The 19,495-nt window shown below is 43.7% G+C and overlaps 1 long non-coding RNA gene across 1 annotated transcript; it reads right to left on the minus strand.

Moving 5' to 3' along the window:
- Positions 1–13,936: 13,936 nt before the first annotated feature.
- On the minus strand, positions 13,937–18,689 carry LOC120854175. Its single transcript, XR_005718918.1, has 2 exons — positions 18,555–18,689; positions 13,937–18,455 (listed from the first exon to the last, which is right to left on the minus strand). It is a non-coding gene; the product is annotated as an uncharacterized LOC120854175 (long non-coding RNA).
- Positions 18,690–19,495: the final 806 nt, after the last annotated feature.

Raw genomic sequence — 19,495 nt, forward strand, 5'->3', positions numbered from 1 at the left:
TGCAGGATTCTTTATCAGCTGAACTACCAGGGAAACCTAATTTTGGGGTAGGTGATTAATTAGATTAATTAATTAGAAATATTCCATATGGCTTAAAATAGACTTCCAGCTCAAAATGGATGCTTTAGAAGCTTCAGATCTTGTAAATATAACTTTTAGGGTCTTTGCTCAAATTTTCCTGTGGAATTCACTTCTAATCTTGAAAATTGAATGAACTATATTTATTAGCAAATAATGCGCAAATGCTTGGTACTATTCTACTATAACATTTATAGTGAATAGAAATCTCAGTGATGAAGAAGTTGTGATGCCAAATTCCTGATTTAAACGTGTCTGTTTCCAGCTGCGTGATCTTTGGGAAAGCTCTTAACCTTTGTGAGTCACATTTCTTCTCCTCAGGTTGCTGTTTATATACTAAAATTTTCTTAGGTATCTTTTGGGAAAGTTACTGAAGTTGAAGATATGGGAAAACAGGTCAAGTAAGGTACTACCTCAACAATATATATTAGGAAGAAATAAGTCAGATAAGACTTACTACACATGAAAAAAAATCACCTTTAATGACTTTGAAATAATTATTCCTATCTACCAAAACATAACAGTTTTACTTCTAAATATTAGGACTGATAGTACCCTACTTTGGACACAATGCAATTTCAAAAACATGCATGAAATTAAAGTTGTACAGGTAGAACAATAGACTTCATAGTTTAAGGGAGGGTACTGTCCATTTCCAGATAGTTAATAATTTTAATTTATATAGTTTGTCGTCAACATATTTTTATTGAACATATGTGCCAGAAGCTTTTCTAGGCAGGGAACAAAACATGTAAAAAGATCTCTGGTTGGATGGTCCTACATTATGAGGAACGCATGGAGGGGACAGAAATAGATAAAGTAAAAGATCTGAGTATTTAACTCACTAGCAGGTGATACATGAGAGAAATAAGCTCTGTTGGGGTGGGGAGCACTTGTGTTTGGGAAGGGTACAAACGGATGTAGGGTCATCTAGGAAGGCTTCTGTGAAGTGGACATGAGTCTGGAGGCAGAGATGGCTGCTGGATCTCAGTGTGCAGCTTCATTTCCATACCAAGAAAGCTCCATCCTGAGAAAAGTCTATACAGCTGGACTCAAGAGATGATACAAAACCTAAGTGTCCGTTCTCATACCATGCCCAGGCTGGCCAGCTGAGAGGGGCTGCTGAAATGGGTTTCTCTTGTGAGCATCAATGGCGGACACCACAGACAAAGGGGTCCGTAAAGGCCTATAACTGAGCGAGGGAGTTTTGCAGCGTTCTCTCGCTCTTAACTAGCCAGTTTGCTTGCTTGCTTGCTTGTTAGCAGATACACTCACTATTCTCAGTAAATGGCCGTGTAGTTCCCTCTCAGGCAGGCCTTCTCTTGGTCCCACCAGTCATCTTTCAGGTTCACGAGGTCTTAGGTTTCCAGGGTTGAATGACTGACCCATCAAAGTTAAGAGGGAAAATGTATTACTAGAACTCTGTTTACTTTCTTGTCCTCTTTCCCATATTGCAGATTCAAATAACAAAACCATTTTTCTGTACAAGACATAAAAATATTTTTAAAAGGGCATGCAAGTTCAGCCAGTAAGAACCATAATCACGGTATTGAATGGTTAGCTCCAGGTACAAGTTTTTCAAAATATGGGATCTTTTTATTCACCCTCAACACCTGGGAGCCTAGCCAGTGGCACAAAATTATATAGTCCCCAATTTGCTCTCCTGCTTAATATCATCACCAGGACCAGCTTTCTGTAAAGGCAGTCTTGCTTTCAGCATGCGGAGAATTCATCTCCATATTCTACTTCCTAAGGCCACTCATTCCATTCCCTAATATAAAATAAATGTCTTCAGAGAGGTAAAAACTGGCTTAAAATTATACCTAAGTGTAATTGACTGATACAGGTAACAGCAGGTTGTGCTTGGAAGGAAGGGGTGCAGAACCCAGAGACTATGCCCCAAGCCAGTTCTGTTTATGCAAGACAGGTGTTAGTGGCTCTGTTGTGTCTGACTCTTTGCAACCCCATAGAACTGCAGCCTTTCAGGCTTCGCTGTGCATGGAATTCTCCAGATAAGAATACTGGAGTGGGTTGCCATTTCCTTCTCTGGGGCATCTTCCTGACCCAGGGATCAAGCCCAGGTCTCCTGTATTGCAAGCAAATTCTTTACCATCTGAGCTACCAGGGAAGCCCATGCAAGACAGGAAGGGACTGAAATTAGAGGGAGAAGGTGGCAGACTTGGGAAGGGAAGGTGCTGGAGTAGGGAGCAACATCAGCTCTGCTTCTTTCCCTGGAAGCCTTGCGGAGCCTGCAAGCCCCTCAGGCCACTGCAGGGCCCGTAGACCATGGAGGCAGCTCAGGGTATGCCTCTTTCTGGTGCCTGGAAGGGAGGAGGGGGAAGGCAGACACCCAACCCAGCTCTTTGGGGCATCCAGCCACTGGATAATCAGCACAGATTTGCAAGGAGGGCTGAGCAGGACTCACCAGTGAGCCTGGCCCTGTGGTCCAGTGCAAGGGGTAAGCAGGGGGTTATTTGTTCAAGGCGGCTGCAGAGAATGTTCTCAGGAGTATAATCTAGGAGAACCCAGTCAGAGTAAGATAGGTGTGGTGTAGTCAAGCTCGAAGAAGGAGGAGAAAACAGGATGGAGCAGGGGCCAGGTGGGGTCTGTGACCCCCTGGACTGTAGCCTGCCAGGCTCCTCCGCCCATGGGTTTCTTCAGGCAAGAGTACTGGAGTGGGTTGCCAGTGCCTTCTCCAGAGGAGCTTCCCGACCCAGGGATCAAGCCCAAGTCTCCTGCATTGCAGGCAGATTGTTTACCAACTAAGCTATGAGGGAAGCTCTTGGAACTAAAGCTGGGTACAAAAGACCTTGTGAATAGGATGTGGGGCAAGGGTTAGGAGGGAGTCTGTGAGTAGAGAAACTCTCCCAAAGACTTTTCTCATAGTGTGCTGGTTCGGTGAGATGAGCTTCTCTAGACAAGTCTCCCGTGCTCCCCACCCACCCCACAAAAGAGACTGAGAAGCCTGCAAACTACATTCTTCTTACAGAGTCATCAGCCTATTGAGTGGTTCGAGAAGCCCTGCAAAAAATAGACCTGCTTGGATGTACTTAACCCATCATTTTCCCAATTAATTTGACCTTGTCTCTTAATCTTTCATTATATCTAATCCATTCCTAGAAACTCTCTTTGGGAAACACCCTTTTATAGCTCTTTCTCCCAGTCTAATTATAATACAGTGACTACCCACCTGAAGCCTTCCTGGCCACAAAGGTGGTGCCCTGCAGAGTGTTTGCTAGGGAGCAGACATTTCCCCACCTCCTGACTCCCCATCCACAGGAGGTAAGATCACTATTCCCATCCTGACCCTGAGGACATTTGGCATCTGGTGAAATGTAGCTCAGAAAACATCAACAACCTGCTATAAGACCTGAAAACTTTTGTGACTATGCTATAGAACAGCTCTGATGCACCGGGAAGAGTGTTTTTCTGCTAGCTGTAGAGAAATACCCTTTTCTCCCTATTTCCCTTCATTGTGCTTGCCAAATCTGGAGGTTTGTTTGCATTATTACTTGTTTTTTTTTTTTACTGTGATGCTTCTTCAAGGCATAGCTGTCAGTTAGCAGCACTTTATTATAAAGCCAGTGCTGGCTAACAGACCATGAACCATTGATAACTAATACACTTAGTTACACCTCACCCCTACTGAATAAGGGAGCCAAATAGCTAAATTTGTTTTTCCAAAGGACATTGATTAAAAGAGTTGACAATGCCGCTTGAAAGCAAAATTTCCAACTGTCTAAAATGAAAAGCTGTCTCTATCTTCCTGTCTTAGGCTGGGGAGAAAGTTTATTTTCCTACTGTGTGTAAATAATGGATTTTGCCTTTTCTGAGAATCCGTCATCGAAGAATATGTTGAATACTCAAACAATGGCAGTCTAAATTGTCCTGCAGTGACACTAACTAGCTGGAACTAATTCAGAAATGTGCACAGAGCAGGATGAGGGTAGCTTGGAGTGTGGGGAAGAGCCACATACCTCACCTGCCTTCATCATATCTCATCTGAGGACAGGTGCTGGCTGGGCCAAAGCTCCCTGGAAAATACAGAGACCTTGTTGCATGTTATACCCAGCTTTTTCTTTTCTTTCATTCTTTTTTTCAAGAGAATCTTTCTCAGAGAATGTAAAAGCTCAAATACTTTTTTTTCTGGCTGAGAGCTGCAGGCATAACCAGCAGCAACCACCAGTAATTAATCATAGCTCTGAGATGGGTGCACATGTTCAAAGACATTTTCAACCCACTGAAACACGTCATGGATTTAAAATTCTGCCATAGAGCAGAATCTCTGGAATGAAACTTTACTTTCTTTCTGATTTTAATGTACCTACAGAGTGTGCCAAAGGCAGCTCTTGGAAAGTCATCAGGGATGGGAGAATTTCTCCTGAGGAATCCAAGGCAGGCAAGCATCTCTGGCCACACTGGAGACAAGCTGCAAGATGGGCAGAGATAGCATGTGATGCTGGGCAAAATATTAGGTGAGTGTTTTGGTAACGCTCTTTCATTGCAATGAACAGAGACTCTCAAGTTGCAGAAGTGATTTATTTCAAGGATGCTTGTGGACTAGCACTAGAAATAGAAAATGCTCAGGGTCTGAGATAGTTCTAGAAACCTCCTGTGCTCTCTGTTGCTCTCAGGAGCTACAGGGATGCCTCTCTGGGTTTAACTGCTTATTTTGTCATCCACTCCATTCTTCCCTCTTTGTGGACTGGCTTCCTTGCTTGCTCATAACATCCCCGCTTCTTATGAGTTCACAAGCACAGGTTCCCTTTTGTTCCACCCTCTGTGAAGTTCAGAAAGGGTGAATTAAACAGGATTAAATTAAAAGTCAATTAAAAGGATGAATTAACTCACTTTTTTTTTTTTTGCATTTTCATAGTCCATATTTCCAAGAGAGCAAGTTTAACTGGTCCAGATTATACTTATGGGCCAGGGTACATCATGGTTTGCCGGCCAGCCTGTGTGTGGCCTGCCTTTGGGTCAGGTGCTTACCCCTGGCTTTATCCACTTGAACAGGTGGAGAGGAGTTACATTGTTTAACACAGTCTCCTCTAGATCTGTCCTTTCAGCAGGGCTGTGATTGGACAAGAGCAGTGGTTGACATCCGAGGTCACTGGTGTATTCCCATTCCACAACTAGTGAGGTCCCTCAGAGCAACCTATGCTCTTCTGTACCAGCCCGCACAGCTATCAGACGTCTGTTCTGCTTCTAAAGAAGTCTCTCATCTGTTCAGGTTTTCCCATCCTCACAGTCACTGGCCTTGCTCAGGTCATACCTACCCCACCTGATTTCTCTGTAACGCTCTGCTAACACTGCCCTGCTCCTCTAGTCTTGCATCAATCTTTCTACAGTTCAAACCTGATCACACCACACCCTGCTTATAATATTCAATGGCTCCTCACTGCCCAAAGGGTAAAGTCTAAGTCCTTGGTGTGGTTTTACAAGGTTTAAAGTATTCCATGACCTGCTCCCTGCCAGCCTCCTCCCCAGTCGTCTCTCACCATCCCTACTTCAGGCTCTACTCAACTCAGCTCCTGCCTGTTTCTCACACCCGCTGTGTTCTCTCTTGCCTTGGAGACTTTGTACCTGCTTCTCCCTTTGCCCTTTGTTAGTTCTCTCTCCTTCTCAGCCGAAACTTCACCTCCTCTGACTTTTCTGACTCCCTAGACTATCTGGTCAGAGAAAGCAATGGCACCCCACTCCAGTGCTCTTGCCTGGGAAATCCCACGGACGGAGGAGCCTGGTAGGCTGCAGTCCATGGGGTCGCTAAGAGTCGGACACTACTGAGCGACTTCACTTTCACTTTTCACTTTCATGCGTTGGAGAAGGAAATGGCAACCCACTCCAGTGTTCTTGCCTGGAGAATCCCAGGGACGGGGGAGCCTGGTGGGCTGCCGTCTATGGGGTCGCACAGAGTCAGACACGACAGAAGCAACTTAGCAGCAGACTATCTGGTGGGAACACATCGACTATGTTTGCAGTTACCACCCCACCCCCAGCCCCTTAGACTGGAACTGCACACAGTAGGGGCTCTGCAAACATTTCTTGTGGGCAGGCTGCTGAATCCTAGAACCCCAAGAAGCCGTCATTTCTGGATGGAACTCAAAGAGTGAAAGGTAAGTGAAAGAGTGATTTGGAGAAAGGACAGAGTGAAGTGAGGTCGTTGTCGTCACTCCATCGTGTCCGATTCTGCAACCCCATGGACTGCAGCGCACCAGGCTTTCCTGTCCATCACCGACTCCCAGCGCCTGGTCAAGCTCATGTCCGTTGAGCAGGCGATGCCATCCTACCATCTCATCCTCTATTGTCCCCTTCTCCTCCTACCTTCAATCTTTTCCACTGATGAAATGATTAAGTGATGAAGTGAGGGAGAGGACACAGTATGAGGATCTTGAAAAGCACATGGAGTATGGATGGACCTTCGAACGAGGCAAAAAGATCTGTGGACTTTGGCTACTGAGAGACATACGCAGCCTGTAGAGGGCTGGCCAAGGTCAAAGGGCTTCTCTGGGGAATCTATCTTAAGGATATCTACCCATTAACAACAAATAGGATTTAGACTCTGGATTAATTTCTTTAGTAGAGAAAAGGGTCCAACTCTCTCCTAAAGCATTTGGAATAGATGCGGTGCTTCAGATGGGATGGACCTAGATGAAGTCTGTTTCCTGGGACAACTTGCATTCAGAAATGTGGCCTACAGATCCCTATGTGTTCCCCAAGTCCAGAGATTTCTACTTCTTTCTCATAAAGATTCTCAGAAGTTTGTGGAATAATTTCTTTGCCTTTTAAGAAACCTGGGCTAGGCTCTGCTCCTTGTGTCCTGCCCACCCCACCCCATGGGGATCTAGTGGGGAGAGACGAGCTAGACATGCCTGACACACTTCTATGAGGGGGTCACGCTCGCCGCTCTCTGACAGCCTTCTCTAGGAGGGGCCTGGAGGCAGGCTGCCATGGTTGTTATTTCTACTCTGTTGGCATTGGGTAGATATTACGTCTTCTGAATAGCTGCCAGAAGCATGCAAGCGACACCACTTCCCACATGTTTTAATGTGTGGGGTTAAATTCTTGAGCCTAAATACACTGGAAACCAAGAAGAGGACAGGCACCTCACGGTATTTAGCAAGTGGAAGATAGAGCAGGAAAGGGGGATGGCAAAGGGCAAGTCGGTCGCTCGGTATAGAGAAACACGTTCTCCTTAGCACAGATTAGCCACGGCCTCTCATAGAATCAGCCTCCCACCAGTAGCAGATGGTAACCAGAGGAGAGTGCAGGAAACCAGGAAGGAGAGAAAGGCTGAAGTCTCCCAGCACCTGCAAGATCCTGAGGACTGTCTCCTTTGACCGGGGTCAGAGAAGGAAGAAATCGCTCCTGGAAGCTCATGGCGGGTCCAGGTCTGAATTAGAAAGGCTTGTAGATCACACCTGCATGACCATGTCCCTCCAAATGCCCTGCCATGAGACGTGACTCAAGCAACACTAGCAGGACGCAGCCCTTGTCCTCACATCAAGAGGCAGTGCGGGACCCTATCCCAAAGCCGAGGTCTTAGTCATTTCTTGATCATTTACTCGGAAGAGCTATGGGATCTAACCTCCTGGCCACCCAGTCTGAGATTCACACAGCTCAACATTTGCTGCATCAATTTCATCCTTTTTTCTCCTTTTTCCTCCCTCCACAAAGAGCAAGCAAGCAAACAAAACCAAAACTGAACCAAACAGCCCTAAACAAGCTGGGTTATCTTGATCAAGGCACAAAACCTCTCTGAGCTTGTTTTTTCAGTTGTGAAAAGAGGGGATTAAACTGGGTGAAAAGTTCCCACTATTCCTAAAGTCTATAATGTTTCATTCAAAATAGTCAGAGACTATAGGAAAGAGGAGGAAACGCATTCTTTTCCCTGATGGGCCATCAAATAACAAGAGTAATGAGTATTTGGGTGCAGGGTTCACAATAAGCCTGACTTACAGACTCAAGCTGCCTAATTAAATGATGGCCTCCCCAAGGTCACAGCCTCCTTCCTGTTGGTGTATCTCTCTGCTCAGTGCCTGGTGCTCCATAATGGGACGCAAAGCATGGGCTCCCTGACAGCTGTTGACTTAACTCTTAACAGACGTTGTTTGTTTATCTCCAAGGTGGATCCCACACAGACACCTAAGGCCCCAGTGGGCGGAGGCACAGGATTGCTGTACAGATTTGCATGTATTCTTTTCTCTTCATCACTGATTAAACCAGTGTGTCTGGTGGGAGTGAGATTTATTTTCCTGCTTGGCTTCCTTGCTCACATTTGGGCCGCCTTGGGATGTTGATTCTTGTTCTTTTGCCCATTGTTTCCCTGCTCCCTATTTCTAATTTCTTTCTTTTTTTTTCCTAGAGGCTGACGCAGTTATTTCCAGCCTGAGCGCTTGGCCCTATTCTCCAGCTCTGGGCTCTGTAACCCATAGCAACAAGAGAAGGGAAGCAGGTGATCGCCCACCACACACGCGTATTATTCTCCCCCCCCCTCTGGCTCTGGCAGTCTAGGGCACAAAGGGAGGAGTCTCAACTGCTGCAGTGCCAATTAGAGACACAGGCCTCATGGCTGGTGCTGAACTCGCGGGGCTTCCGGGTCACAATGCGGCAGCTGTTGGGGAGCAAGGCAGCCTCTCCTTCTGCTTGCTCCAGCTCCTCGTATTTCTCCAGGGCAGCCCAGTAAAATCTGACCTTGCACACGCTGTGAGAAATGCTTTACAACAGTCCATCTCCTGCTAGCCTAGCCGGAAACCCTCTTTCCTATCACCGTGGAGACTGGCGGAATAATGCCTATTAGCAATGAAGGAACTTACATACAAAGTAAGAAGGAATTTCTTTCCACATGATTTGCTAAATGGAAATTGTAACCAAGTCATTTAAAATCTAAACTCTCACCCCACCTCTCATGTTTCTGAGGTCAAGGAAGCTTCAGCCCAATTCATAATTTTTTGTTTCCGGCCACATGGCCTAGTTGATTTGACCTAAAGATTTCGAGAGTTAAGTGATTGACCTGTGCTGAAGTAGTAAAAATCCCCTTTCTATTCAAGGACTAGAAATATTGGATTGGCCAAAAAGTTTGTTTGGGTTTTTCCATAAGATGTTACAGAAAAATCCGAATGACTTTTTTTGCCAATTCAATATCTCTTGAGTTGATGGACCCACCTAGTCTTAGGAGACTTTGCTAGGACTAGTTGTTGTAGGTTAATAAAGGGGTCATTTAAAGCGAGGCATCATAAAAAGTGATATGCACAAACTCATGTAACACTTTATTTTCACTTGAAACTTACAAATATATTTCAATCTCCCACTCTTTTGATGCAGAGCTGAGATCCGGTGCTTGAAGGGCCAGTCAACTTTCTGGTATAATCTGTACCTATAATGTGTCACCTACAGCTTCCAGTGTTACTTTCTTCATGCTCTAAGAATTTAAAGACACTTGAAAAACAATCTGAGCCCAGAATTTGTCTAGATTTTTATGGTTTTCCCCTAATATTTTACAACAGGCTCGTTCTAACTTCATTTGAAGTTGGAATAATATGCTTGTTCCTTCCAAATAATTTCCACTTAGTTTTCAAGGAGAAAAAATTTCTTTTCTTTTGCATTCGCATTGCTCTGGTTTACATATTATTCAATAAAATGATGAATTACAGAAATAAATGGCAGCTGGAAAGATCTGGGTTGGGCTCTTGATAAGAGCTCTTGATAATAGAGCTCTTGATAAGTTGGACACTCAGTTGGTGGGAGCAGAGGTATGTAGGTGCTCGAGAGAGGGGCACCTAGCATCAAAGAAAAGCTGGGAGCATGTAGCCCTTCCAGCATGGGACAGCTGAACATGATTTACTAATATTAGAAATACCAGAATGTGATCTCTTACCCTAGAAAGCTAATCTTGGCATAGAAGAAGGCATTTCCTTTCACCAGTTTCTTCCACAGACATGCTCTTGAACCTATATGTTCATCCCTAAGATCGACTCTTCATATTTAACCTTTAGACACCTCCACCTGTCTTATTTGCTCTTAAAATTAAACATGTCTGAAAACATGCCTTTCTCTTAAGATGGAATAGAACATGTTGGCTTTGCTAGTAGGAGAACCCTCTCATCAAAGGACAACTTAGGCCAGGTTGAAGCCAAAATGGAACCCAGGAGCCTAGCCTCTCTCAGGTCTCTCCAGGAGACCCCAACGAACTTCTGAGTATCTCCAGAATTCTTCAGAAGAAAGATGGAGAACATCTGAAATAGGGCATATACTCTGGAGCCAGAGAGGGCTGAGTTCAAGTCCTCACGATTCTATATGCTATCTGCGTGACTTTAGGCAAGTTGATTTTTATTGGAATCCTAGTTTCCTCAGAAGTAAGGTGGGAATAACATCAATAAAAATTGTGAGTATATTATGAAATGGTGCATACAAAATACTTGATGATCAGCAGTGTCTTCAAACCAGTTCTTTAAAAAAAAAAATGGCACCCAGTTCCAAAGGTTGAAAACTCAGTTGCCAACGGCCCTTCCTTCCTGTTAAACCACTCTACTCCCAGCAGATCACTGAGTCATCTGGGGAGGTCTACATTTTGTAGCCCTTTAACATTTAATCCTCACCTTGGCTTCCATTTAATTCCCATATCACCACCTTAGTTCACACCTCCAGTTTTCCCTAATTTCCTACTAGTCTGTACCTTCAAATTCAACCTACATGTTGAAGACAAATGACCTTGAATAACAGAACTGATTGGGCAGGTCATGCTGAGAGATCCTGCCCCACCCCCGACTCCCCCAGAGATGCCCAGTGTCTAACACATAAAGTCCACATGGCTGAGCTGGGCATCCAAAGTTTTCTAAGCTCTAGACTGTTTTCTTTTCCAGGCTTATCACTGACCACTTCCCCACCAACATCTGATGTCCAGCCCAAGTGACTCCTCTTTGTTCTTCAAGTATAAAATCTTATTTTTCACAAAGTCTGTGTCTCTTTCCAGCCCCACCCACCCCCCGGCCCCATTAAGCTCCCCCTCCACACCTCTGGCTGTGTGTAAGTCCCACCATGATTTCAAACTGAAGTAACACTCTTTTATATTATTATTTCATCTTTCATTTTTTAGACACCCTCCCCTGACCTCATCCCCCAAAGTTTATACCAATTTCTGGTTTTATTATTCCTTTATACGTTTACCATTCTCCCATTTGAGAGACTGTCTCCCCCATGAACCTGACTCAGACCTAGCCATTGTAATCTTCAGAAAATGTATCTCAGGGTAATATTTTTGATAAATAAAAGTCCCAGTGTAATACATGAAATCCAGAAGAGGAAACAAAACCAATAATGGATACCAAGCATTACCGCGGCTTCACAGTGTTCTATCTCCTCAGCAGCCTTGTAAGCGAGGGCACTGCTACGCTTGAAGTCTTCGTTTTCCTCCCAGGAGGGTGCACGTGTAGGCAAGGACAGAGATTAATCCAAAGGAGACAGAGTTTTCTTGACTCTCTGTTTTATTGTTACATGTTTATTCTTTTTTTTTTTAGGGAGATAAAAGAAAAGGTCTGTAAATTACTATATTGCTATAACAAAGGGAAACCCACGTGTTCTTCCAAGTGCCTCTTGCTGCCATTTTATTTTCTATCTACCAAGTGCGTAGTGGGGCTTCATTGGCTATGATTTTCTGAACACTCAAATTATAGGAAGTTCCTATAATTATCGATGTAAGAAACTATGACCCCGATACCAGTTTCTGGCTTGTCCCACATCAAAATCCTTTCCCCTTTGCACTACAAATCTAACTCTTCATACAATATTATTTCATATTATAACCATGGAAAAGCATGGAAATTTACAGTGAATAGTAGTAGAAGGAGAACTCACTTGGTTTCAGGAACTGAGGAAGCCCAAATGTCCCTTATCCTTTCATGTTAGGCTGGACAGACTGGTTGATGAAGGTACGGGGCCTTGGCTCTGACTGCTTGAGGAAGCCTCTGTTAGCAAACAAGCATCTGTTAGCTTCCCTCCGAGGTCCCTGCCAGCTGTAGCTGAGGCAAAGCAAATGACTGCTAACTCTTATCGGCTCACTCCTGCATTTCTCTAATGCAGAATATTGATTTGTGCCCTGTAACCTGGGCCCGCACAAATTCTAAAGGTGCAAATGGGCAAAGTCTGATATCTCTAACACCAGAAGAAGCTGTGGAATGGGGCACTGTTGCTGAAGCTGAAAAATACCCATAACAAGGATCGGAAGGAAAGCTGAGATTGAAACAATGCGTCAGTTCATCGAGAGAGTCCCGTTCAGCGTTAAAACAATGGAACTCATATAGAAGAAAGAGCACCCTTTCAGTCATATTAATGAAGTCAGAGTGGTATTTTGACCCATTTTGAAGGGTAACGGGAATGAGTTGGAGGGTGTAATGAAGAAATATAATCTCAGTGATCATTTGATGTGGAAATTCTACTTTTAAAAAGGCCTTCTATATCATGCCTATTCTTAAGCTATTCTTGGTCTTCAGAAGCACTGAGGTATATTAGAAGAGAGGTCAGATTCCAGAATTCCTTCCTACTTAGTAGTGTGACTTTGCTGGGGCTGAACTTATTTCCTTTTCTCTACCTGGCAGTGATACTACTGCAGACTTGTTCGAATGGGATGAAATATTACATGGAAATCACTTATCACAGCCTTGGGCTCATCGTTACTCACTCTCAGGGCTGTGTTTTTCAGCCAGAATGCTTATTGGCAGTGGATTCGCTTTGTAGGCTGACTTGAGGAAAGCAGAGTGGATGTTGAGATCAGGACTCCACTGAGAAAAAAAAGAAAAAACCCTAGTGCCTTCCAGAGTTTGCCCAGCACCTACTTCTCTGGTTGGACCAGGAGTGAGAAAGCTTACCCTGAAGGAAATTAACCAAAACTTGTAAGGCCAATTGGAATAATACCATTAGGCATTCAGGAGTCATCAAATTGCTAATGAAGTGTGCGGGGCTTGGCATAAGCTCCCTACCCACCCTACTTCACAGTTTAACAGCTGTGGATTTCAAAGCATTATTCTCTGTGTCTTCCTGGTTATTTTAAATTCTACTGTCCCGGGCAGAGTGAGGTGTAGAAACAAGATTTGAGATATCTTTCAGACATGAAGGTGAAGGTGAAGGTGAAGGTGAAGTCGCTCAGTCGTGTCCGACTCTTTGCGACCCCGTGGACTGTAGCCTACCAGGTTCCTCCATCCATGGGATTCTCCAGGCAAGAATACTGGAATGGGTTGCCATTTCCTTCTCCAGGGGATCTTCCTGACCCAGGGATTGAACCCAGGTATCCCGCATTGGAGGCAGACGCTTTAACCTCTGAGCCACCAGGGAAGCTGACATTAATTCAAAGCAGGTGTTCTGGTGGGATGCTCTCACCTATATGGACAGCTGGCTTGTGTTAGGTGTGTCTTTTCTGGAAGGTGACCAGAAGTCCAGGACACTTAAAATCTTGGGACACCTCAAAAGATTCATTAAAGCCCAGGAAATGTCCCTCCTTACTGAGTTCTAAATTGCTGACTTTAAACATAAATGTTTGAAGAACCATGTTTTCATTAAATGGGGACAAAGCCCTGTGCAAGGTACTTATGTAGGTCACTCATCTAATCCACACAAATTCACACAGCGCTCCAAGAATGGATACCAGATGCCTGTTATCTAGGTGAGGACACCACGGGAAAGATAAAAGCATATTACTTGCCTAAGGGTTCACGGCCAGCAAAGTGGGGGTAGAACTGAGATGGATTCCATACATGTCCCATTCGACTCCAAAAACTATCCTAAATTGTCTACATTGCAAGATATATTACATGAGTCACATGAAATTGATAAAGTACAAAAAATTTTGGCCTACAAAATTGCATAGTCATATGATTCAACCAAATACTTCATTTGACCCACAACATATATTTCATTTGAACTATAGACTTAATCTGAAATTTTATATCGATGCCATAAAATTACTCAAAAAGGAATGCAAGTAAATGTGATTATATTTGAAGACTAATTCAGTTCCTCTAATTTTTCTGTGGCAAAATACCACAGTACCTGACTGATCCTACCTTAATGATTCATATACTTCTTGACATTTTTCTAATAATTTTGAAATTAATCTTTGTTATTTTTTTATCAGCTTTATTGTATTCTGACCAACTGAGCTTATAATTGTGTTTCCCCCTCCTTGGCTGCTGAACTTCACTCATTTTGCCATTATGACTTTTATATTATTTCTCAGTTCTTTCCATGCCCAGTTCCTCAATATTGCCTGAGTGATTATTGCTCTTTGAACCTAGTGGGCTACAGTCCATGGGGTCATAAAAGTGTCAGACATAACTTAGCGACTAAATAACAACAACAACAATACCTTCAAGGCGGAGTATAATTTAGAATATTTAAATTATATGAAACTGCATTAGATTCCCTGGGATCTAGAAAATATCCTCAAAAAGGACAAAATCCACCAAAAATGTACCGGTGATGCAGTCCTAGGTATTCATTGGAAGGACTGATGTTGAAGCTGAAACTCCAATACTTTGGCCACCTGATGCGAAGAGCTGACTCATTTGAAAAGACCCTGATGTTGGGAAAGATTGAGGGCAGGAGGAGAAGGGGATGACAGAGGATGAGATGGCTGGATGGCATCACCGACTCAACGGACATGGGTTTGGGTGAACTCCGGGAGTTGGTGATGGACAGGGAGGCCTGGCGTGCTGCGGTTCATGGGGTCGCAAAGAGTCGGACACGACTGAGCGAATGAACTGAACTGATGTGTTTTAGTTGACATTTTACTAGAAACCATTATGATGGCATGAAAATGTATATTTTACATTTACATGTAGTGTATACATATTGAGAGGAAGGTTTGAAAATACAATTTACACAATCCTTTTTATTATCTATACTTTAGATTTACAGTTGATTAATAGTGGGTTTTGTAAGTTTTTCTCCCTTCCTCCTCCATAACTCTGTATCTTTATCACTATGATCAGATAGTCCTGTTGCATGAAGGAGGACCCCTCCCAGGACCAGAAGGTGGGCTCTTGTCTAACACTTAGAAATGAATTGTCCAAGGAGACATGTCTGACACAGCAAGAGATTTTATTGGGAAGGAGCACCCAGGCAGAGAGCAGTAGGGTAAGGGAACCCAGGAGAACTGCTCTGCCACGTGGCTCATGGTCTCGGGTTTTGTGGTGATGGGGTTAGTTTCCAGGTTGTCTCTGACCAATCATTCTGACTCAGAGTCCTTTCTGGTGGCACACTCGTTCAGCCAAGAGGGATGCCAGCGAGGATTCTGGGAGGTGGTTGGACATGTGGTGTCACCTTTTGACCTTTCCTGAACTCTTCCAGTTGGAACCTCTCCGTGTTCCTTACCAGGACCTCCTGTCGTAAAACAACTCGTGCAAGTAGTAGCTATGGTGCCTGGTCAGGGTGAGCAGTTTCAGTCAGGGTACTTCCCCTAACAGTCCTTTTAAAGGAATTCCACCCTTTATCTGCCCTCACAAACCTTTTGCCTTTGTTATAAGCAAACTCTTTTGAAAGATGATTTTCTCAACTTACACTTATTGAGACATTAAAATGGTGAATCCAGCTATCTTTTTAATCCAGTTTATCCAAGGAAAATGTTGGTGAAAAAGCACTCTTCACTGATTTAGCACTGTTTACTTTTGGAGACACCTACCATCGTCATTATCATTTGGCTTGAATTGTACCTGTCTTTGTACAATTGTCTCTGTAGACACTTTTTTAATTAAAAAGAAGTGTGGGTATCCAGCAATGTCTGAGTTAAGCTGTCTAGATTTTCTATTTGGTGGTCATAATCCAGTTTGGGGATCTTTCCCAGTTTTCTCACTTTTACCCCGCTCATAGGAACAGTCTATGTCACGTTCTGCTTGTTAACAACAGCACAGCGGGACCTAATAGTAAGTTTTACCCATTACTTAACTACTTTGGAACTAAACTTGCTCTGACAAGACAAATGCAAATCTTTCCCTATCCTGACAAGGACCGCTGCCACCGCTGTGCTGACCACGTTGTCAAGAACACTTACACTGGGTGCTGTAAACATTTAAGGGGGCTGCAACGTGGAGATGATTCCAGGCGATCTTCCTCAAGATCATTGAGATGTGGATATTTGCCAAGATCATGCGGAGACTTTTTTTTTTCCCCCTAAAACAAATGCCCTAGATGACAGCGCGGTAGCCAGAGAACTCTTAAAACCACCACCATGCTGCAACCACCGTCACATCCTGCTTTTGTCTTTCTGCTCCAGCAGCTGCCGCAGTCGTTCCCAGGCGCGTTTCTGCATGCTCAGTGCAGGATGCCACAGCCATTTCCTTATTTTGTGCCGATGTTTTCGTTAGGTTGTGGACAATGTGCACACAGGTTCATGAAGGGTTAACGCTCAGCTGTGCTGTGGATGTGCCCTTAGTCACAAATATGTTTCCTTTGAAGCAAGGGTGCAGTGTTTCAAAAGACAATTGCTCTAATTCCATGCAGATTTTTCCTGATTGATGATTGAAGAATTTTCAGTTGAATCTTTAAATGAGTTAGAACAGTATAAGAAGTGAATGTAATCCTTAATTTTTTTTTTCTTAAAAGGCATTCTGAATTTGAAAAAATCTTGGGCATTGTATACATGTCTGATTTACAACCATATGTGTTTTTGAGTCATAAAGCTGTTGTAAAAGTTATATAATGCTTGCAAAAAAAATAGTGTGGTCTCTTTGTGAAGCTAGGTGAAGTAAAATATAAAGTTTGTGATACATTAAATCACAAGCATAAATATATACTTTATGGCCAGCTGTTATTTCTAAATGTGCACAGTTTCAAAATAGAAACATTTATCCAACATGCTGATTAGCAATTTCCCAGATCCAAAAAACCCGATTGCATTTAAGATGCAAAAGATTAAAATGCCTAAATAGATATAGTTAATAGTTCATCTTCCTAAATGCTTTTACATGTTTTAGGGCTTAGAGTCCCTCCCAACCCTGTGGACTCAAGAGCAGGAGCTCCTTTGATGTGGATCTATGTTTTAAGCACATGCTTTCACTAGAACAGAATTTGCATCTCAGACACCCAGAAGGACATTCTCCACATGAATGGAGGCCATGTGGCCCCATGCTACTTCTCACTGGTTGTATAGGTTCGTGGAGACAGGGAACTGCTTTTTATGATCATATCACAAATATTCAACCTTCATTTTGGCTAAAAATCATATCAGTTGCTAATGTTCCATCTCCTAGTGAGTTTACTCCTCCCCTGCATAAAAATTGGTCAAGGAGAACCAGCAAGATTATGTAGACTCTAAAATGCAATTCCCCAGGGAGACCTTATTTGTTCGTCCATGGAGCATCTCCATCTCTGTAGGTAGAGCAGAATTTTTAAATGCCTTTAGTCCTCTAGGATACATTGGCAATTGGCAGTTCAAAAGTTCATATGATGCCGTATGTCCTAATCATTTTTATCTACATCTAAAACAATACAGGACTGTCAAATAAAATCCTGCATGCAAACAAATGATGGAATGCAGGGGAACCCTCTGCTCTAGCCTTTTCTTCTTTGTCCGACAAGCTAATGCAATAAGGCCAATGATACAAGGTTGTGTACTAGGCCTAAAGCCTGTGACAGATAAAAAAGAAATGTTGGAAACCAATGAAGCTTTTGCACAATTAGATTTTTTTGAGGCTGTGCTGTAAGGATTGCCCAGAGCCTGTTCAGTCCTGATTGATGGTAAAATCATAACTACATCATATTAGCTGTAGAGTTCACTGACAGGTTACTACAGATTAATATTGCCACTGCTGTTCACTTACCATCAAAGCAGGGGAAATATGAATTGAGCTGTTCTTCTAACAAACCCTGCATATTAAAAGGTAAGGTGTCCTACTGAACAATCTCCCCTGTCACTGAGGAAAGATACAAACAATGTCTGTTTGAGAGATATGCAGATACGTTGCAGCATACTAATTAGTTCCGTTAGAAGAGCCCTATCACAGTCAGCTGGCTAACAATGCCTCATGTGAGCTCCTCCAGAGCTCTTGGCTACAGGACTGCAAACGACACCCTAAAACATGGAGCCGCAAACCCTGGTGATTTAAATGCAGGCTGCCAGGCAAATTGCAGTGACATAAATTTGGCCCATGTGTTTTGCATCATGTGAATACGAAACAGGGAAGCCATGGAGCTGAGTTCTTTTTGCATCGGTCTCGGTGAGGTTTGGTGGACTGTTTTCAGAAATGTTACTCACAGCAAGGTGGGGTTATCTGTCTTTTGCTTTACTTTGAAAATGTTGAGAATGTAAAAATATACACGCACTGATGATAATGACATCCTAAAATGAAAGCATTTCATCATTTTTCCACTCCAAGCCCAGGATAAGAAGTCAACTGTGAAACAAAAACAAGACTCACTCCACATTGTGTGAAATGGGAGGGTTGGGCCTGATGGATGCAGTAAGGAACCATTTGATTAAATAGGAGACTCACCTGCCTGCTGTGCTAACAAGAGCCCTGGCCTGGAACCAGGCAAGAGATGGTGCCTTCGGCTCCTCAGTCAGGTTGCTTGTTCTCTTGTAATTCTGAATGCTGTAGCTGCAGAGTGAAGGGTTTGAACTAGGTCACCTCCAAATGGCACCCCACTCCAGTATTCTTGCCTGGAAAATCCCATGGGTGGAGAAGCCTGGTGGGCTGCAGTCCACGGGGTTGCTAAGAGTCGGACACGACTGAGCGACTTCACTTTCCCTTTTCACTTTCATGCATTGGAGAAGGAAATGGCAACCCACTCCAGTGTTCTTGCCTGGAGAATCCCAGGGATGGGGGAGCCTGGTGGGCTGCTGTCTATGGGGTCGCACAGAGTCGGACATGACTGAAGCAACTTAGCAGCAGCAGCAGCAAGGTCCCTTTAGTTCCCTTATCCCATTCTGCAAGCCCCAGTGTCTTCTATCCTGGGCCATGTTTCCTTGCAGGTGGCACTTGGCCTTTGGCATCAACCTTTTTGAAGAGCTCCTTAAAGATGCTGAGTCCAGGTGCCACACGTGTGGTTGGGTGCACAGTGAAGTTTAAGCACAGCTGTCATGAGAGATGTCAGTGACTTGGCTGAAGTCATTGTAGACCTACTGTTGTTTTCTAGAGAATGTGCAATGAGCTGAAGAGGCAGCCAGAGCCTGGGGAAGAACATAATAATAGCTTTTCATTTTTAAAGACAAAATGGTGGTGATCTTGACCACCATAAACTATAAGCCTCATCAATAATGTTAATGGACAGATGACAGACTGGGAGAAGATATCTGCAATGCTTAAAACTGACTCTGACAGAAAAAGTGACGCTGTATTAATACCTAGAATGTACAGAGTGCTCAGTTGCGTCCAACTCTTTGCAACTCTATGGACTATAACCCGCCATGCTCCTCATCCATGGGATTCTCCAG

Source organism: Oryx dammah, unplaced genomic scaffold, assembly GCF_014754425.2.
Source record: "Oryx dammah isolate SB20612 unplaced genomic scaffold, SCBI_Odam_1.1 HiC_scaffold_27, whole genome shotgun sequence".
In the NCBI taxonomy this organism is placed as follows: Eukaryota; Metazoa; Chordata; class Mammalia; order Artiodactyla; family Bovidae; genus Oryx; species Oryx dammah.